Source organism: Rhinolophus hipposideros, assembly GCF_964194185.1.
Source record: "Rhinolophus hipposideros genome assembly, chromosome: 23".
In the NCBI taxonomy this organism is placed as follows: domain Eukaryota; kingdom Metazoa; phylum Chordata; class Mammalia; order Chiroptera; family Rhinolophidae; genus Rhinolophus; species Rhinolophus hipposideros.
In genome coordinates this window covers 21,571,358-21,593,455 of record NC_138069.1, presented here as the reverse complement: position 1 = coordinate 21,593,455, position 22,098 = coordinate 21,571,358, and positions in this window count along the sequence as shown.

Sequence of the window (22,098 nt, the reverse complement as noted above, 5' to 3'; positions counted from 1 at the left end):
TTTATGAAATACGAAAGTATTGCCATCTACATATCGGTTTTGTTGTGAAGATATAATTAAGCTATATAAGTGAAAGTACTCCATGAGCTCCATGGTGCTAGGCAAAAGCTAGTCGCGGATCTTGGTTCAGATTGGTACCTTGTGCCTCAAACTGCCTCTTTATCAGATATATTCACTTACAAGGATAGCTCATTACATCTCAAATACCTCCAAAAAAGTGGGGGTGGAGTAGGGAACAAGGGAGAGAAGAGCTGACACTTTTTTCTTTTTTTGTTCCTGGATTAATTATATATGTAATTTTTAATTAAAGTTAGTCCTTCAAAAATACAATTTGTTGTCATCTGGGTGTGGTTGCATTGTAAGATGACACTGTTCTGAGGGTGGCTGGTAATGGCACCAGGCCAAATCCACTGTGGGTGTGGAGCCATCCAGTATATAATAAAGTATCACTCCACCCTGTTGTCTTGTTGCCTAATTAACTGGTGTGCTCTGAAAACAACTCTTGGGAGTTAGTGCAATCTCATCTTAGAGTTGTGATGCAATGGAAAATGGCAGCCTACTTATGGCGGAAATGCAGAATATCCTCTGACGTTTGTTTCTGGGAAGAGAGGCAAGTAGAGAGAAATGGGCTCTATAATTACCATGGAAGTTCACCCTGATTCCTTGCCCACTTAGCTTACATTTCTGAGCTCAGCAAAAACATTTGCATAACCCAAACTGCTTAGCCCCAGGCCTCCTATCCCTCCAGAAGGGAAACAATGAATAATGTCTTAGGGCAAAATAGATACTTCGCCAGAATATACTGTTTCCCCGAAAATAAGACAGAGCCAGAGAATCAGCTCTAATGCGTCTTTTAGAATAAAAATTAATATAAGACCCAGTCTTATTTTACGATAATATAAAACCGGTTATAATATAATATAATATAATATAACATAACATAACATAACATAACATAACATAACATAACATAACACAATAAATAATATAATATAATATAATATAATATAATATAATATAATATAATATAATATAATATAATACCAGGTCTTATATTAATTTTTGCTCCAAAAGACACATTATAGCTGATTGTCCGGCTAGGTCTTATTTTCGGGGAAACGCGGTACTTTTCCCTTCCATGTCTTTTGGAATTGAGCAGTGAGGGTAGATATAGAGATGAGCCTTCTAGGAAAAAGGGAAAACCTGCCAGATTAGGCCTGGACAAGAAAACACACTCAACCCTCTTGAGTGTACAGTCTTTGAAAAAGTTCAATACCCAATGAATCAGGTATACAATGATGAATAATCACAAACTTATCATAGTCTTTGCACTGAAATGAGCCTCAGTATATTCTAGTATATTCAAATATCTTCATTTTATCATTAAGGACCAATGAGAAGATGGTGCACACTTGAGGACAAATGGCTAGAGAGTAGCAGAACCAGAACTCATTCCACATTCTGATGCCCAGCCCCATGTGCTTTTCTCAAACCACAGCTTTTCAATCACCCACTCACGCCTCATTTGGAGATTGACTCTTCTTTCATCACCCTGTATTCCAGGGAACAAACTCAGACTCACTTATAGCATTTTATGTAATGGGTTTGACCTTTAGTCAAACATTTACATTTTTATTAGCTTACTCTATCTCACTGGAGGCAATTTTGTACTGCAAGGCACATTTAACAATGTCTGGAGACATTTTTAGTTATCATAATTAGGGATATTCTTTGACATCCAGTGGATAGTGGCCAGGGATACTGTTAAACATCCTGCAATGCACAGGACGGCATCCACCCTCCTCAAGGAAGCTTCATCTCAGTGATTAGACAGTTGATTCTAGAACAAGGGACTCTGCTATGACCCACGGAGGGGAGAGAAGGGTACTTATAGAAAAGCCAAGTGATACTTATTTTTTAATGATTTACTAGATTGGCCAGTTTCTCATTTCTGATTTTAAAGATCAAGTCCTCAGCTTAGCGAAGAGTACACGAACAAATCTTGAACCTATCAATAACGCATTTTGGCAAGATATAGGACCACTTTTAAGAGAAGCTGCAGAATACTGGACATTTTACTATGGTCTTCTTTCTATCAACTTCCTCCATGTTTTCCAATCATTAGCATCTCCAAAGCTGAACTCCTCTGAGAGCTAACTTCCAGACTCTTTCTTTCCAAGGATATTTAAATGACTTCTCACTTTGCTGAAACTTCACCAAGCTACCTAGGGATTATAGTTGGACACATAATAAATGTTTATTTATATTTCTGACTCTTTTCACTATTAAACCCTGGTCTACCTCAAGTTTGCATTTCAAAGCCTTCTTTCCTAAGTTCTTCTCTTCTTGCTCCTTTAGACATTTCCCAGGTGGGAAAATGGTATAGCCACTTTGGAAGACTGGCAATTTCTTACAAACCAAACATAGTTTTATCATACAATCCAATAATGTCACTCTTTGGTATTTACCTAAAGCAGTTGAAAACTTACGTCCACACAAAGACATGCATATGGATGTTTATAGAAGCTTTATTTATAAATGCCAAAACTTGGAAGCAACTAAAATGTCCTTCAGTAGGTGAATGGATAAACAAACTGTGCTACATCCAGACAACAGAATATTATTTTGTCTAGAAAGGAGTGAGCTATCAAGTTACGAAGAGAAATGGAAGAACCTTAAATGCATATCTCTAAATGAAAGTAGCCAATCTGAAAAGGCTAGATACTGTAGGATTCCAATTATATGGCATTCTGAAAAGGCAAAACTATGGAGATAGTCAAAAGATCAGTGGTTATCAGAGGGTGGGGGATGAGCTTAGGGATGAATAATTAGAGCACAGAGGATTTTTAGGGCAGTGAAATACTTTGTATAAATACCAAAATACTTTGTATAATACCATATGATGGATAAATGTCATTATACATTTGTCCAGTCTCATAGGCTATACAACACAAAGAGTGAACCATAATGTAAACTATGGACTTCGGGTGATTATGATAGGTCAATGTTGGGTCATCAGTGGTAACAACAGTAATAATGGGAAAGGCTGTGCTTGTGGATGTTGGCAGGGGGTATATGGAAAATCTCTATACATTCCCCTCAGTTTTGTTGTAAACTGACAACTTCTCTGAAAAAATGAAGTCTTAATATTTTTTTAATTTAGAAATTAATTTAAAAATTATTTATTTAATTTAAAAATAATTTTTAATTTAAAAATGATATCTTTCATCCACTAAAATCTTCCAATGACTCCTCTCAGCCTCAGAATCAAGATCATCCCACTCATCTCTGCTTTTCAAAGTCCACATAATTTGGTTATTACTTACCCATTGGGATATATGTGAATCTATGTGAGTCCTTTGACCATGACAACATCCTGGCTTATGAATATGTCTTCTAGTTTCTCCATTTGTCACTACAGAAAGAGTAAAGATTTTAAAGCCAAACACAAACAAACTGAGTTTGAATTCAGGCTCTGCCACTTCATACCTATGGGATCTTATGGATTTCACTTAACCTGGCTCCATCTGTGAAAAGGTGATAGTAATATAAAGATTACTGATGATACCATAGTGCTTATTGTTTAGAGCCTGGCACATAGTAGGCACTAAGTAGTTGGTAGTGATGGCGATAATGAGGATGATGGTTTTCTGCCACTGAGCAGAGATGCAGAGAGTAGAGAAAGTTTCTCTCTTTTAGAACTTCAACCAAGTCCTAACTAAATCAATATTGACTTACTCAGAAACTAACTAAGTAGTTATTTTCCCTAACTACCAGCATACCTGATCTGAAACACATATCCTATCTCATGCTGTTATCTTGGTGTGTTTTTTAAGCTAGTCAGCATGGGATCTGTTTTTAAAAAAAAAAAAAAATTATTGGGGAACAGTGTGTTTCTCCAGGGCCCATCAGCTCCAAGTCGTTGTCCTTCAATCTAGTTGTGGAGGGCACAGCTCAGCTTCAAATCCAGTAGCTGTTTTCAATCTTTAGTTGCAGGGGGTGCAGCCCACCATCCCATGTGGGAATCAAACCAGCAATCCTGTTGTTCAGAGCTTGCGCTCTAACCAACTGAGCCATCTAGCTGCCCTCATGCTGTTACCTTTAGAGAAATAATACCGTTCGCCAATCAGATGGCTTGCAGATTGTGAATAGAATTTAATTTTTAGAAGTATGGATTCTGAAAGTAAATTGCCTAGCTTTGCATCTGCCACTAACAAACTGTGTAAACTTGCACAAGTCAGTTTACCTCTCCTTGCCTCAGTTTATTCATATATAAATTCTGGATAATAGCAGTAGCTACTCATAATTAAATAATTAAATTTAAATAAGTCAACACATATACAAAGTACTTAAAATGGTTCCTCACAATCATAAGCTCTCAGTATTTGTTATTATTATTATTATTTCATTCTTTGTTCTCTCTGATAACCCTCTTCCAGCTCCCTTCCAAAACATTTACCATTAGCTGGCCAAAGAGGACCCTCAGAACCTTGTGAAAGAGGATTCAATATGGATTGACAAGGCTTGAAAAAAAAGAAAAAATCCTGACAGTGCTGGAAGAGTTTGTGGAAACCAGCATAGTTTATACACTGTGGTAGGAGTGTGAATTGGCACAGCCTTTCTAAAAAACAATATAGAGAGTCCACAAATATTTTAAATGGGCAGATCTTTAATCTGTAATTTAACTTCTTTATGCCAATGAAGTGATGTATCAAATGCACTAACCTGAACAATGTACTTATAACCAATGTTTTGAACTCTGCATTTGGTAGATTGCTTGTCTCCATTTTGTTTAGTTCTTTTTCTGGAGGTTTGCTCTGTTCTTTCATTTGGGACATGTTTCACAGGGCTGCTATGTCTACCGGTCTTAGTAGTGTGGCCTTATGCAGTAGGTGTCCTGTGGGGCCCAGTGGTGCAGTCTCCCTGGTCTCCTGTGACAGGTGCTTCAGGTATGTCCCTTGTGTGGGTTGTGTGTGTCCTCCTGTTGTAGTTGAACCTTGGTTGCTGTTTTCACCTCAGTGGGAGGGACTGACCCTCAGGCTGATTGGTTGTGAGGACTGGCTGTGACTACAGTGGAGGAGCTGTGGTGCAGGACTGACCCTGCAGGACATCATTCGCTTTAGCAGGGCTCTGGTGCCTGCCCAGTCTTCCCTTTGGTTTGTCATCCTTAGAGGTAGCTGGGTAATGCTCTGGCTTGGTCCGAAGCTGGCCACCAGATGTGCCAGGCCCAGGGCCTCCTGGGAGGGGACCTACTGCAGGCCAAGTTCAACCATAGCCTGTGCCCTGCCTAGGGCCACGTGTCATTAGCCACAAAGCAATCCTCAGATGGCTGCCACCTGCACTGGCCTTGGAGGTGCCTTGAGAGGCCAAGGCGTAAACCAAGGCCGACTGTCACTAGTGCTGGGTTTAGGACTCGCCAGCTGGAGTACAGGACACACCAAAGGCAAATGCTGCTTGTTTCGGTTTTGTGAACCTTTGAGAGATTTTAAGAAAGTCTGCAGTATGAGCCAAGGAAGGCTGTTTATATGGAAAAGCCACTGGAAGTGGCTTGGGTGTGTACAAAAGTTGGGTGGGGCATAGTCTCAGAATCACCGGGGATGGGAGTGGGACAAATGAATGGTGTTATCCAAGTTGATGGAAACCCAGATATGGCAGCCACCTGTGTCTGCATGCTGGGGGTGGGGTGGGGTGGGCTCAACAAAGAAACAATGGTTTCCACCAGCTTCTTCATCTGGGAGAAAGTTGCCCCTCAAGCCCTTGCACCCTGAGGCCAGACAGTACAGTTCATCCCTGTATGTCCCTGGTGCCTTTTGATCCCCAGTGCTGGAAGTCAGAGTGAGGGTCTGTCAGCAAGTAAGTCCATGTGTGGGCCTTTTAAGAGGAGCACCTGGGGCTGCGGCCACCCTGGTCTCACTTGGCCACAATCTCTGCTGGTTTTCACCACCAGAATTTGTGGGGATTTCTCTCCCCATCACTGGAACCTTGGATTGGGAAGCCTGGTGTGGGGCTGGGACCTTTTGCTCCTCTAGAGGAGGGGGACCTCCGCAGCTGAAATATCACTCCCTATTTTTAATGGTCACACGAGGGTGTGGGCCCAGCCTGTTCTCAATCTCTGCTCCTCCTATCAGTCTCGAGGTGGCTTCTTTTGTATGTCCTTAATTGCAGGGCTTTGGTTCAGCTAAATTTCAGATGGTTCTCAATGATGGTTGTTCTGTAGTTTACTTGTAATTTTGATGTGGTCATGAGAGGAGGTAAGCACAGTGTTTACCTTCTCTGCCATCTCGACCTAAAATCCCCCATGAAAATAAATTTCATGATTACTGTCTTTGTTATTACCATTATCATTATTATCATTATTTGTTGTCTGATGAGAATTTCTGCTTGGTTTTCTGTATTTCAGAGCAAAAATAAGAGCATTCCTTTTCACAGATCTCATAAATGTAACTTCTTTCACTCATTTATTTTTATACTCCCATTTAAAAAATAGTAAATTCATTAATTTGATGCTTATAAGTTCTGTTTTTTTCTCAAACCTTTTCAATATATTATATTTCCAGGCCTCTTTTTTATAAATTATAATGATTACATAGCAATAGGATTGAATATTATTAAAATCTGTGTCAGTCATCTAACCTGCCTTATTCTCGTTTCAATACCCTCAACAACCTAAACAGGAAGGTTTATCATTATGCCTGATGGCAAATAAAAGCTAACATTTGTGGACTGATTATTCTGTACCAGGTATTATTAAAAATGTCCTTATATTAACCAATCTCCATAACAACTAACAACACATATTACAGATCAGAAAGCCAAAGAGCAGAGAAATTAATTAACTTGTTTGGCATTTTACAGATATTGTTAATGGCAATGTTGGGACTCAAACCAGATTCATCTGAACCAAACCCTTTTCTCAACTTATATGTTATATTGCTTTCAGATACGAAGAAATTCCTTTGGAAGAGTTTGATGAATTTGAGAGTAAGAGGCAGAACAGGGTTTGAATGAAAAATACATATTCTAAGCCATTAGACGATTTTGTTTATTCCAAAGAGATTTAGTGCCACAATCAGATAAGGAAATATTTTATAACTAAAAAATTGCTAGAAACCATTTCCTGTCCCCTACACCACTGCTTGTTCTCATTTAACTGTCTCACTCCATTGTCTAAGTCTCCCTTTCATGGGACTGATTAAAACCTCAGTGGCTATTCACTGCTCATTGCTTATACCCACCTTTGTCTCAGCAAATGTGAACAAACAGGACTGGCAAAGAAAGGGAACTTCAGTGAGAAATGGTAGTTGCAGGAGAACAGGATGACAGACTGCTGAGAAGAAGCAATATCAGTAATTAGCTGTCCATGAACAAACACTACCCATATTGCAAGCACTCAGAGCACTTCACAGGCATTATCTCATGTGGTTCTTCATAACAACCCTGAGAGGTAGCTATCATTATCTCATTTCCAGATCTGATATAGAGGGTTTAAGATTGACTTGCCCAAGGTCACATAGGTAGAAGCCAAGCACTAGGATTTGAATATGAGTTTCCCTAACACCATGGATTATCCAAACACCACACATATGGATTCCTAAACAAAATTAGGAGGATGCTTTTCACTAGAGTCCTATGTTAATGTTGTTTATCAAATTACTTTTTAAATTGTAATATAGGCAATTCAACTTAGTATTATAATTCACACAGGAAGAATGCTGCCCATGGGAGGGCTCAGAAGTCAGTAAGGGCATCCTAAGATAGAAGACAGTTTCTGTTCTTACATAACACAGGTGCGTGAAATTGTTTCCAGCCAGACATGTAACGCAATGCTCTCATTGGATTACACATTCAAAGCTGTCATTCCCAATATTGTCATGGTATCACGGCAACTAAGTCAGGTCAGAATTCCTGCATTTAAGTCTTCTCAATCAGTGGAAAGTGTCTCACTTATTGTCAGAACTCAAAAGTCCTTTAAAGTTCATCTAACCCAACCCCTTTTATTGTATAGATTGAGAAACTCAAGTCCTACTGGCATTAAAACATGAGGTAGCAATTTGGATGAATCTCAACAACATTACGTAGAGTGAAAGAAGCCAGACACAAAAGATTATTATGGCCACCAGGTAATGCTTTTATACAAAAAAAAAATAAAGTGAATTAAGCCTATTGAAGAAAATAAAAGACTACATAACTGTCTGTATACCAAGATGCCTGTCTGAATCTCATCTTTTGTTGAATAACTCCCAGAGACTATGTTGTGATACATCAAGAATCACATTTAGAATTGCAGATGTGGAAAATTTCTTTGTAGAACAGAGAAGAAATTTACTCAAGATACTGGAATAAGACAAAAGCTAGCTTTGGATTTTACATTTCATGCTATTTTGGCTTAGACATACCTGGAATTATATAAATAAGTTTTGACAGAGGTCCCTGTAGTACTGTAGAAAAAGCATAGTAGAAAAAGTATTGAGTTTGAAGCCACATAATTTGTATTCAGAAATCAACTTTACCATTATTTATATAAATTACAATGTGTGGTACATGGTAGGCATTCAATTTATTTCTGGGGGGATATGAGAAAGAATGATTGAATGAAATATGATACATCATGTAACCTTTCTGAATTTAGAAACAATAAAAATGAAAATCTTTCATATATTATAAAACAGTAACCTTCATAATATGTTCTATAGAAGACAAAGTATTTACAATTATATTATTAGAAAAGAAGCTTTATGGGGTCGAATGTGGTTTTGCCAATCTTGGTTTAAATAAATGAAATAACTTTCCTTGACTGCAAGACATCATTCCAGTGCTAAAATACATGTGGAATTCATAGAGAATAACTCAGTATACTGTATTTTCTAAAATTATTTTACCACTAAATTCTCATTAGATTGGAATATTTATTAAAATCTCACAAAACAAAAATGTATTTTAGAAGGGAAGAGTCGTATCTTTTTAAAGGATAAGGAAAAATGTCAAACTTAGTCAATGATACTTGGAATAAAAATGAAATGAAAAAAGATGAGATTTCACTTTTATTAACTTCCAAACACAAATTTAAACATCATTTTTTAATTAATAACTTTAAAAGATGTGATGCCCGAAAGGAGAAATAATTAAATATATTTGGGTTTTGTTACATATGAAGAGATTAAACATCCAACTACAATGGTAAAATGATAGGAGGAAAGAAGTGAAAATATACTATTGTTAGGTTATTACATAATAAGTGGTCGGCATAATATTTAATCATAGTCAGCAAAAAGTTAAAATATATATTGAAAACAGGAGAGTAAAACTTAAAAATTGTTAAAGAGGTATAACTAACAAGAAATAGTGAGCTAAAATAACATCATAGAAAAATATTCAATTAATCCAAAAACAGCAGAGAAAGAGAAAAATGGAAGAAAAAAAGAGAAAAGGCTTATAAAATATATAGTAAGATTATATATCCCAAAACAATATTATCAATATTTACATTAAAGGTAACTGGTCTAAATACCCCAATTAAAAGGCAGAGAGATTCAGATTAGATAAAAAGTGAAGACTCAGCTATATAGTACCAACAGCAAATCCACTTTAAATATAAAAACATAAATTAAGTATAAAAGGATGAAAATATATATACAGTAAAAATATCAATAACAAGAAAGTTGCAGTGGCCATATTCATATCAGACAAAGTAGATTTCAGAACAAGAAATACTACCAAGACTAAAGAGGGAGATTACATTAAGAAAAAGGGATTAAGTTATCAAAAAGACATAAAGTTAAATTTGTATTCATCTAACAACAGAAGGTCAAATACATGAAGGTCAAATACTATGGAACATACTTGAAAAAATTAAGGAATACTGAAACAAATAGAGAAATACAAATTCATGGATAAAAAGATTCAATATTGTAAACATTTCAAATCATCTCAGATTTAATATATGAATTCAACTAAACAGCATTCAAAATTCTATCAAGGCACCGTATAGAAAATATATAGCTGAATTTATATTACATATAAAAGTGCAGAGGGCCAAGAGCTTGGACTAGCTTGAATGATAACAAAGGACTTACATGACCAGATACAAAGATGTACTTTAAAGCTAAAATAATTAATAGAGCATAGTGTTGGTCCAAGAATAAACAAAATAACCAATGAAACAAAATGAAATCCAGAAATATATCCACACATAAGCAATAACCTGCTTTATGAAAAGCCAACATTGAACTGTATTGGTATGTTGGGGAACATAACGTCTTTGCAATAAAGGGTGCTGAATCAATTAGATAAGCAAGTAGGAATGAATACACACACACTTCATACCGCACACAGAAAATAATTTCAAATTAAAGATTAAAATGTGAAAATGACACAAAGTGTTTAAGAAAACACAGATTTTCCTATTCGCATTTAAGTTTTTAAAAAAATTGATAACCATATATTTTTTAAAAAGATAAATGGGATTATATTAAAATTAAGAACTTCAGATCACTTCAACATCGTTAGGAGTTGCAAAGGCAACTGACAGGGTGGCAACGTATTTGCAATGCATTTATTCAACAAAGAACTCACATTTGAACTCTTATAAATAAATAAAATACAGGCAATACAATTTTTTAAAAAATTCATGAACACACTTGTCACAAAAGAAGATATCCAGATTGTCAAGAATATGAGAAGGTGTTAATATAATTAGTCATAAAGTAAATGCAATGTAAATATCACGTCACAATGAGATATAATTTCACGCCTACCAGATTGTCTAAAATAAATAAAACCAAAAAATGCAAAGTGTTGATAGGTATGTGGAGCAACCAGAAATCAAGAGAGTGATCTCCTGTGATAAGGTGACTGGAAGGGAGAATATAGAAATAATGGTTAGCAAATATGTTTAATTCTTGGAGCCTAATTAAAAATCTGTTATATGCATATTTAATGTATATACTAGAACAATGAAAACTTCTAATATCAACATTAGTGATGATAAATAGATTCCAACTTCGGTGGGGAGAAGAACGACTTGACACATGGGATGCTGGGATAACTGTTATGGTGGATGACTGAATCAAAAGTTTACTTTTTCTTTCAGAGCACAATTTTGTTTTTAATTTAAAATATTTAAAAAGTAGAAAGTGGGAAAGTATAAACATTGTGAACAAGTTGGGCTTATAATCAAAATCGGAAAATGAAATTGAATAGGTAATCATGGGTACCACCTATAATTACTGTAGTTGATGTGAATGAGACATAATGTTCCAACTCTTAAACTTTAAAGAATCTGCAAATGTTACCCTTTCTACTTCAGTCATTTCTACTACAAAGTCTTTGATGGACTCCAACAGATCTGTGGGTTTAGAAGTACAATTGCTATAGGATTATCATAAGAACTCAATCATCCAAATTTCTAATTGAGTCTCAGCTCCATAGGAATCATCAGTGTCTACCCCAAAAAGTCAATGGGAACTTTAGACTATTCATAGTAGCTCATCACTGAAACAAAGGAGGTGATAACTGCCTTGTGCTCCAATCCATCGAATAGAGCACATCTAAAGTACTGTGTTCCACTGTAGATTTCACGCTTTAGAGCTATGGTTAGTGAAATAAGACAGATCTAGAGGGGGATTATTTCCATAAAATGGCCTGGAAAACATGTCCTGTAAAATAATAGGGGGGAAAAAGTGGCACTGCGCCCAGAGACAAGTACCTGAAAGCACTAAAAGATTGTCTCAGGAATATGAGTCCTGATTCCTTTAGTCTACGTGGCTGCAGAAGGTGAACTGGGACCTATGGGACGAAATTATGAGGAGACCAATTTCTGCTCATTATAAGGAAAAGTAAATAATCCAGGATGGACTAACATGCCCTAAGAGGTAAAATACCACCTACTTCTGCAAGGGTATTGAGGGTGGGATATTAGCAATAAATGGAAAGTTGCAATTAATAATGCCTGAAATCTTTTTCTTCCAACTCTAATCCTCTATGTTTCTTTAAAAGAATGAAAGCCTTGGCGATAAGATTTGACTTCAGGAGATCTAGGTTCTCACACTTGTCATCTTTCTTTACTAGGAGAAACAACCTTGGACAAGTCATTTGATTTCTCTCATCAGTCAGTTAATTGACAATAATTCCAGCTTTCTCACATTGGAGTAAAGATGAAAATGTGCTATGGCAGCATTCTGAAAACTGTGCCGTATGTATATATTTGTTATTGCTCTTGTTACTTGAGGAATTTTATGCTATCAGGAAGAAGACAGGAAAACTAGATAACAGAAGATATTTTTAGAGCAACCAAAAATATCTGAGTGGGAAGGAAGCAGCTGGGACTCTCAGGGCTCGGAATGTGGGTGGGAATTTCCTATGATGTTACGTGAAGGAGGGAAGAATTTGTCAAACATAGTAGAAGGGAAGCTCAACAGACATATTTCCAAAGAGAAGACAATGTTCTTGGGAATCCGAGGACTCTTGAACCTATTGGCACTGTATCCAACAGACACATATCCAACATGCCCATGTGTAACAGAAGAATCAGGTCAACAATTGGGTCCAGCACACTGAGCGAGCATAGAGGTAATAGGAATATTTAAATAAAGTAATATCAGTAAGTCAGTATTACAGAGAATGAGTAAAGATGTCTGAATGATTGAGAATTTACCCCTTACGTGCCATATGGCTTATCCATGTGGGGGGTAGGGGGAAGGAAATATTCTAAAAATCTATATACACACATTTTGCTTCCTTGAATAAAAAATAATCCACATAATTTAATCTACCCTTGGCCACTGCCCCAAGTAGTTATACCCTCTGGATTTTATTAAGATATGTGGGGTTGTTTGCCCTGCACTGTTGTATTCCCCAAGTTATGTGTTGAGTTCTCTTCTAAGTTATGGAATTTTCTATCTTAGCAACCTGTACAATAGCCATACCCTAGCCCTCGTCATTACATGGAAATCTTCCACTCACTCCCAAGATGCAAATTTCAAGTCCTGCTTATCCCTTCTCAGTTTTGCTCTCTCTTTATTCCAACATAAATTCAATGTTCAGATGTGTCAAGTACTAGCTCATCTTTAGAACCACATGATCTTGAATTTCTATCACTTCACTTTGCAAAATTCCAAACCTGATCAATAAAGGTCAGTTATTTTCATGAGGAGTCATAGCTCATAGTTAACAAATGAGGCTCTGGATTCAGGCACTTCTAATTTTGAATTCCAATTCTTCTACTTACTGTTTCTATGACCTCAGGCCACTTATTTAACCTTTTTGTGCATCAGTTCTGTATGTATGGAATATTCACGGAGAACGTCCCCAGCCTAGTGCCTGAAAAAATCAGATGCAAAATGAGTATTTATTGAACGAAAATTGACATTACCCGCCTTAATGTCAAAAGGCCATGAATTTCACTTACTGTGCTTTTTGACTTCAAGACATATCTACAACTTCAGTTGACCTTTCCTTTTTCCATTTGACTTCAGGGAAAGATGACGACAATTCGCCAAGGATAACCTCCCACGTTGTCTCTATGTCCCGTGTACTCCCACAGCTTCAAAGCGTTGCCTTATCAAATTTCCTTATATGGTTCTCACTATAACAGTATGTTTTTCCTTTAACCCATGAACATGTTTTATCTTTCTCTTGTAACTTACTCCCCCAATTTTCCTGCCTTTCATTTGCCAAGCTCTTCTAAAGGGCTGTGTCTACTTACAGCTTCTACTTCCTTGCTTCTCTTTCATTCATTTGCCCTTCACAAATTTAATTTAGCTTCTTTCCCACAATTTTACTGAAAATCATTAAGCATTAGCTATGTAAAAATAAACACTTATTTACTTTATTTAACTTCTCATTGAAATTTAACATGATTACTATTATTTTTCTCTGAGCTCTGTCTGCTTTTTATTTCATTGGCACTACTCCCTTCAACATGCTTCTATCACACAAAATATCCTTCTTAATCTCATTGACTTGTTTTCCTTTCCTTCACTATCTCCCTCTTAAATCTGATACATGCATCACAATTTAATTTCTGATGCATTAAGTTTCAGCGATATGAGGTAAACCCCAAATAATTATCTCTCATCTCAATCTCCCTCTTGACCCAAACTTCTAACTCTCTATCAGTCATTATTACTCACATATCCAAAACCAAACTCACTATTATATCCTCAAGTCTCTACCTCTTTTGTTTCTTACAATTGCAGCTTCCCCATTCCCAACAAGAAAACTCCAAGTCATTTTTAACATCTTTTTATCCAGCCACGTCTTACTGATTATGACATCTTATCAATTCTATTCATAAAATCCCAGATCTATGCCTGTGTTTTTATCTTCATTACCAATGCTTACATGCTTGCTTACTTGCTTTTATTCATTCAACATGTAAGTTTTTCTGTCCTATTACAGTCAATTACTGTAATAATTGATGCTTCTCCCAATCAATGATGCCAAAAACCTACGAATGGTCCTTGATTTTTTTCACTTCTCTCACCTGCCACCTGTGATCGACCCATCTACTTTTGAAAACTTACCTTCTGATCAGCATGAACCAACATGACATTGTCTCCACCTCGACCACCATCCATGGGTCAGGCCAACAAGTTCTCTCACCTAACTTTGAAATCTTAAATAGCTGTCTTACTTTCACTCTTAACCCATAACCCCCTTCCAATTCATTCTTTATACACAGCCAGATTGTGCTATTTTAAAATCATCATCATCATCATCATCATCATCATCATCATCATCAATCACATAAAATACATATACTGTGCCAGGCACTGTTTTAAGTTCTTTACACATATTAATTAATTTCATCTTCACAATACCTTTACGAGGTCCAAGGTTCAAAGAACTAAAGTAGTTTGCTTAAGGCCAAAGATCCAAATAAAACCATGCCATGTGTTTTCTTTCTTAGCTACCATCCAACAGATTTGTGTTACATCCATAATTAAACACAAATTGCTTACTGAGGCCAATGGCCTGCATTATCTCATCCTTGCCTAGCTCTTCGTCTTCCTATTGTGCTACTCTCACCATTCACTTGGCTCTGATTATATTATCTTTCTCTCTGATTCTAAGAGATCACAAACTTTTTCCTAACTCAGGGACTTTATTCCTATTGGTTCCTTTACCTGGAAAGCTCTTCTTCTACCTGATTCTTTCCATAACTTATTTCTTATTTCAACCTGCGTGTCTCAAATTAAATGTCATTGTTTTCCCTGAAAAATTTGTCTAATGAAAAGGCCCTCATTATTTTAAATCCAAGCACCATTTGAGTTTCCTTCATGGCATTTATTATACCTGTAGCTATTTTGGTAATTTGTTGTTTGCATGTCTATTGCTTCCCTTCCAATACATTATAAATTCTACAAGGTCAGCGACCATGCTTTTCTGCTCACCATTGTAGCTTCATACTTGATACAGTCCCTAGGACAAGGGATATGCTCAATAATAATTGTTTTATCATTCCTTTAATAATTCACATTTTAAAAATCTACATTAGTTCCAGCTATATTCTAAGTGCTTGAAATACAAAAATAATCAATGTGGTTTGCAAGAATGTACAGAAACAGACAAACTAATAATTACAAAACAATGTATGAAATGCTATAAAAAGGCAATTATGAGAAGAGAACAATTCGGTCTTTCTAGAGAAGACATGGAAGGCTTCATGGAGAAGTTAACTTTGGAATTAGATCAGAGGTTCTCAAATGGTTGTGAGTTTGCCCCCCTAGGGCCATTTAGCAATGTCTGGAGACATTTTTGATTGCTACAACTGGGGAGAAAGGGGTTTGCTATTGACATCAAGTGGGTAGAGACCAGGGATCACGCTGCAATGCACAGAAGAGCACCCCAAAGAAAATTTCAAGTGTGCCAAGTTGAGCAACCCTGAATTAAATATCAAGATTCATGAGGATTTCCCACCATCTAAATGACCACAATAGCTTCCTGTCTTCCTCCAAACATTCATTCTACACCCATTTGCAATTAGCCTTCTAAAATATAAATCTGTTTGTATCATGCTCACTTCGCAGTTGTTTCTGATACTAATATCTAAATGGCAAGATCTTCACAACAATCTTGTGAGGAAGGTATTATTGTCCCCATTTTACTGCGAAGGAAACTAAGATTCAGAGAAGATAAGTAACCTATAGGGTTTCACACTGATGGCTTACTTTTGCCTCTAGAATAAAATTGAAATGCCTTGGCATGTCTGTTTACTGCACAGTCTGATGCCAACCTTCCTTGCCAGCTTTATTTCCCAGTAGGAATCCTAAACACAAAGGTTTAATAATGACTAATTTCATTCCAAAACCACTTTGGGAAATGACTGACGGTGGAGCCAAGGTATAGTGACCACCAACCCGAGAGAATAACTTAAGACCAAAACATGAAGCAGGCAACTCCACAAAATATAACAGGATTTACTGTAGGGAAGTTATAGGGATGGAGTTGGACAAAAAGTGATCCCAACAGCCTGAGAAAGTAACCTCTGCTGCTAGACAGTTGTTATAGTAAATGTGTTACAGTAAAGCTGAACTACTAATAATTGACAAGACAATGGGACAAAAGAATGCAATAGGAGCCAGGAACCATACTAACTGATGGTCTTATGATGGATAATTGCTTACAATTGATGCCAGCACCTAGTTTGATAGTTGTCTTGGATATTATGCCATTCTGGTTGTTTATTGACAAGAATCCTAATGGTTACATTGTATAAGTTTACAGGACGCAGCTAATCATTAACTATAAGGATTTGGTATTCTGGCTGCGACCAATTAGGTTAGTCAGAGTTAAAGCTTGAACAAAAAGAAAGTGGGGCTGGGTACAAAGATGGAGTCAGTTTTGTTCACATTAGTATCTATACAAGAAACAACTTGACACTATGCAGCAAAGTTGAACATAATATGCCACAGGAGCAAGCAATGTAAATCCTAAATGTACACCTCAGAGATACTTTTGCACTTCTGCACCAGGAGATGTGTACAAAAATATTCAAATGTTATTTTTTTGCAACAGAACAAAAAAAGAAAAAAAGAAAAGAGGAAAAGAAAACATAAATCAGTACAAATATCCATTAGGAAAAAATTCAGTTAAATAATGATGGTTTATTCATACAGTGGACTAGTACAGAACAATAAAAACGTGAAATATGTAGAAATAATCATATCAACATAGACAAATCTTACAAATATAATCTTTGTGAATATAACCTGAAGGATTAATGCATTTAGTAATATCTTTCTGGATATGTCCCCTCAAGCAAGGGAAACAAAAGCAAAAATTTTATTTGACTTACTTCATCAAATAAAAAAGCTTTTGCACAGCAAAGAAAACCATCAACAAAACGAAAGAACAACCAACTGAATGAGAGAATATATTTGCAAATGATTTATCTAATAAGAGGTTGATATCCAAAATATATATGGAACTCATACACCTCAATAACAAAAAAATAAACAATTCAATCAAAAAATGGGAAGAGGACATGAAGAGACATTTCTCTAAAGAAGATATATAAATAGCTAACAGACATAGGAAAAGATGCTCAACATCGCTAATAATCAGGGAAATGCCAATCAAAAACCACAATGAAATACCATATTGCATCAGTCAGAATGGCTATTACGAAAAAGACAACAAATAATAACTGTTGGCAAGAATATGGAAGAAAAGAAACCCTTATGCCCTGTTGGTGGGACTGTAAATTGGTACAGCCACTATGGAGAACAGTATGGGGATTCTTCAAAAAACTAAAACTAGATCTACCATACAAGCCAGCTATCCCACTTCTGGGTATTTACCCAAAGGAAATGAAAACACTAATTCGAAAAGATATATGCATCTCTCTGTTCATTGTTTACAATAGCCAAGACAGGGAAGCAACTTAAGTGTCCATCAATAGACAATTGGATAAAGACAATGTGGTACTGTATATACAATGGAATATTATTAAGCCATAAAAAAGAATGATCTTGACATTTGCTACGAAATGGGTGGACCAAGAAGTATTATGCTAAGTGAAATAAATCATGCAGAGAAAGACAAATATTGTATGGTTTCACTGACATGTGGGATCTGAAAAAACAAAACAAACAAAACAAAACCAGACTCATAAAAACAGGGATCAAACCGATGGTTGCAAGAGGGTTGGGGAATGGGGTGATGGGTGAAAAAGGTGAAGGAGATTATAGCCCATAATATTGCGATAAAGTGACATATAATTACTAGACTTAGTGAGGTGATCATATTGTAAGGTACATAAATCTTGAGTGACTATATTGTACGCCTGAAACCAATATAATGTGTATACCAAACATACTTAAATTTTAAAAAAGAAATAATGCAAGTGGTAGGAATACAAGTCATGTATAATAACATTTACATGCAGTTCCAAACACGTAAACATCTACACAAATTATTTAGATGACCATTTGTAAGGAATTATATTGGAAAAAACAAAGAAATTATGAACACCAAATTCAGGCAAGTGGTTATCTTTGAAAGGAAAGGAAGGCCATGAGATCTAGGATCTTCAATATATTTGGTAATATGCTACTTCTTAAGGTAAACAATGAGTACACGAGTCTTCATTATATTCTTTTTGTTCTACATAGGCGTGGTCTGTTATATGTCATTAGTATTACTATTACTATAATATTAGATTTATTGTGGTGATCACATCATAAGTTATATAAATGTCAAATCACTATGTTGCACACCTGAAACTAATATGTCAACTGTAATAAAAATAAATTTAAAAATATGTAGTAAGCGTTTAAATTTATACTACATTGTTGTATTTTTTAGTTTATATTTTAGTTCTTGCTATTCCTTTTGCCTGAAATTATCTTCCTTTTCCACCTGGTGGAATCTTACTCTTAAAAGTACTGTGAAAGTTCAGAAGGAGAAACTAAATTCAGGCTGGGTATTTAAGGAAGGCCGCAAAGTAGAAGTGACATTTGAACTAAGCTTTAAGTTTTGAGAAGTGAAAACGGAGTCAAAAAAAACAGTCAGTATGAGCAGAAGGAACAGCTTGAACGAAAACATGGACGATTCAAGTTTAAGAATTCAGAGTTGCTGAAGAGAGGAGTAATAGCAAAAGAGGATGATGGCTTGAAAATTTAGAGAGATAATGCCCTGTTTCCCTGAAAATAAGACCTAGTCAGACAATCAGCTCTAATGCATCCTTTGTATCAAAAATTAATATAAGACCCGGTCTTATATAAGACCCGGTATTATATTATATTATATTATATTATATTATATTATATTATATTATATTATATTATATTATATTATATTATATTATATTATATTATTATACCGGGTCTTATAGTAAAATAAGACCAGGTCTTATATTAATTTTTGCTCCAAAAGACGCATTAGAGCTGATGTCTGGCTAGATCTTATTTTTGGGGAAACACAGTGAGACCTTTCAAATATCTTAAGAGAGCCACTAAAGATTTGCATAATTCCAAAACAAAAAAACAGTTTTCAGAAAAGAACCATGAAACCAGAAGAAAGGATAGACTGGAATGGACAGCAGGCTATGGTAAAAGATACAAGGATCTGGGCTAAGAAATTAGCTTGACCAAACTAATTCAGCACCTTTTTATTTCTCCCTGGTCTTTGGTATTATTAGATTATTAAATATGGTTTAGTTCTCAAAACCTAAAGCTGTAAATTAACTTGGGGTAAAACATGCTCATTTACTAATAGCATGAGAAAATTGTGGGCATTTTTAAAGGTGTTATCTCTTAATTTCTAAAAATGAAGTACCTACCACATCTTAATAAATTAAACACAATATTTTCTCTTTACCTAAAGATATGCTTGACATAAAATTAGTCACACTAACAAATTGTATTAACTCAGGTCAATAGAATGCCAACTTGGCAATTAAATTACTGAACACCTTTATTTGCTGGAAACAGTATGCGCAGCATTTCAAGATGCTTAAACAACTTTCAAGGAGCTAGTTGGAAGAGTCAAAAACATTCAAAACTGGAAAGGATATTACAGGTTATCTAGTTTAACTCCTTCATTTTAGTGATGAGGAGACTGAAGCCTAGACAGGGGAAATGGTACCTATCCAAGGTGACAGGACAAGTTAGCCAGTTATGAAGGTGAATATTTATTTAATCCTAGCCTTCTACTAAGCACTGGGTTGGTATCTGAGCCAGGGATAAATTCCAGATCTCCAGATTCCCAGCTTTGGGATCTTGTTCCACAACATACTCAGTCAAGCACTTAATAGCAAATTAATTCACCAGGGACCAGTTTCAGTTTATGTTTCTATAATTGTGGTCCATGGTCCACAAGTGTGGAATCCTGGGCCCTAACCTAGACCTATTAAATCAGCATCTCTTGAGGAAGAGTTATGAAAACTGTGTTTTAACAAGTTCCCCAGGTACTTCTCATTAATACAAAATCTGAAAAGCACAGTCCCAAAGGAATGGGCCGGAGAAAGTAAAGATTTCGACATTTAACTGAATTGAGGAAGGCAAACAGCTAATTATCAGTCAACGTATTCCCAACAGTAGAAAAGAAACTGATTCTCTAGTGTAGATTTATGATATCTCAGAACCTTACCAACTGATTAACCATTTATTTGCCTAGAAGTATACTTCACCATTTCTAAGCACTTTCACATGTAATTATCTCATTTACTCAAAACAAAACACTGAAATATACTGGCACAATGATCTTCTCCTTTTTGCTATCAGGAGAACATAGCCCCAGAAGGTGAAGGGACCTGCAGGGGGTTACACAGCTAAGAGGCAAGGCCAAAATTCCAATTTCCTCATCTGTCAAAGAATTATACTTCATGAAATCTAAAATTCTCTTTCTGCTGCATGAAAAATGGGACATGCGCTTGTCAGTGCCTTCCCTATGTGGTTTAATTCATTGCAGAGTCAAAGTCTATGTGTGTTTCTTTTCAGGGAACAGAAGAAAAATGAAGGGCAAATACCTCTTACCAGACTGAGGCACGGAAGCTACCTTAGAGAAGAGCATCATATGACAATCCAATCTTTGGTGCTTCAGGAACTTACTCCCATGACGGCCTGTGGAAATCCTTTTCCCAACAGATGCTTCCTACAGGTGTCTGCGTGACGTCACAGGTCTACTTCAAACACTGCCAACTGTCCTCTTTCTCCTGGGAAGAAACGTGTCCGCATTCCTTCTGCTAACACAATACTATCTTACCTAAGTTTAGCACTGTGTAGTTTTTAAAAGGTTTTCAAAGGCTTCTCATCAGATCCCAGCTAGTTCTTGGTTGCTTATGTTCTTCTACTAGCTCTTAAGGCTTCTGGGCTTCTGATTTAGATCCATTTCAGCCTGGTCTCCCCAGGAGGCACTCTTCTTAATATTCTCCTTCACTCCTTGGGGTCATCACAGTTAACTTGACTTCTACTTGGCCCCTGGTTTTATTTACCTGAAAAAAGTCCCCATCCCTTTAAGCTTGGGGATTTGCATTGCTTTCCCCTTACCTCCCCACAGCCCCAGGAAACTAGGTGGAGTCCAGCAACCTGCTGATATAGTTCTCTGATTCTGTGCCTTGATTCGGATGCCCAAGTGATGTCCTCTTAACTTCCTGCCATCACGCTAAGCCTTGTCCATGACAAACTACTCCCGAAATTTAATACTAAACTCCCCTAATGTTAACAGCTTAATGATAACAGCAGTACAGTTTACTATGACCTGGAGATTGCCTAGGGATTTGTATGCATTATCTCACAATAATACTGCAGATAAAATATTACTTTCATTTTATAGATAAATGAACTGAGGCTCAGGGAGACCAAATATTTCCTCAACTCACACAGGTAGTAAGTGGGATTTGAAATCAGGTCTGTTAAACTTTAAGAGCCATGCTTTTAACGAGTCAGCTAGACAGTCTACTTAACCACCACCTGCCTCTCACCATACCCTTCTTGTAAATATTGAACAGTTATTGGCAGGCCAAAAATTCCTAACTGTACCATCTGCTCCTGAGTCCCTGCCCACCACTGTCCTATTCAAGTGGGGTGTATGGAGTTCCAGGTTCCAGCCTTTCCCAGTCATTAAATCCCACTGAAGTTAACCAGCCGAGGCTTG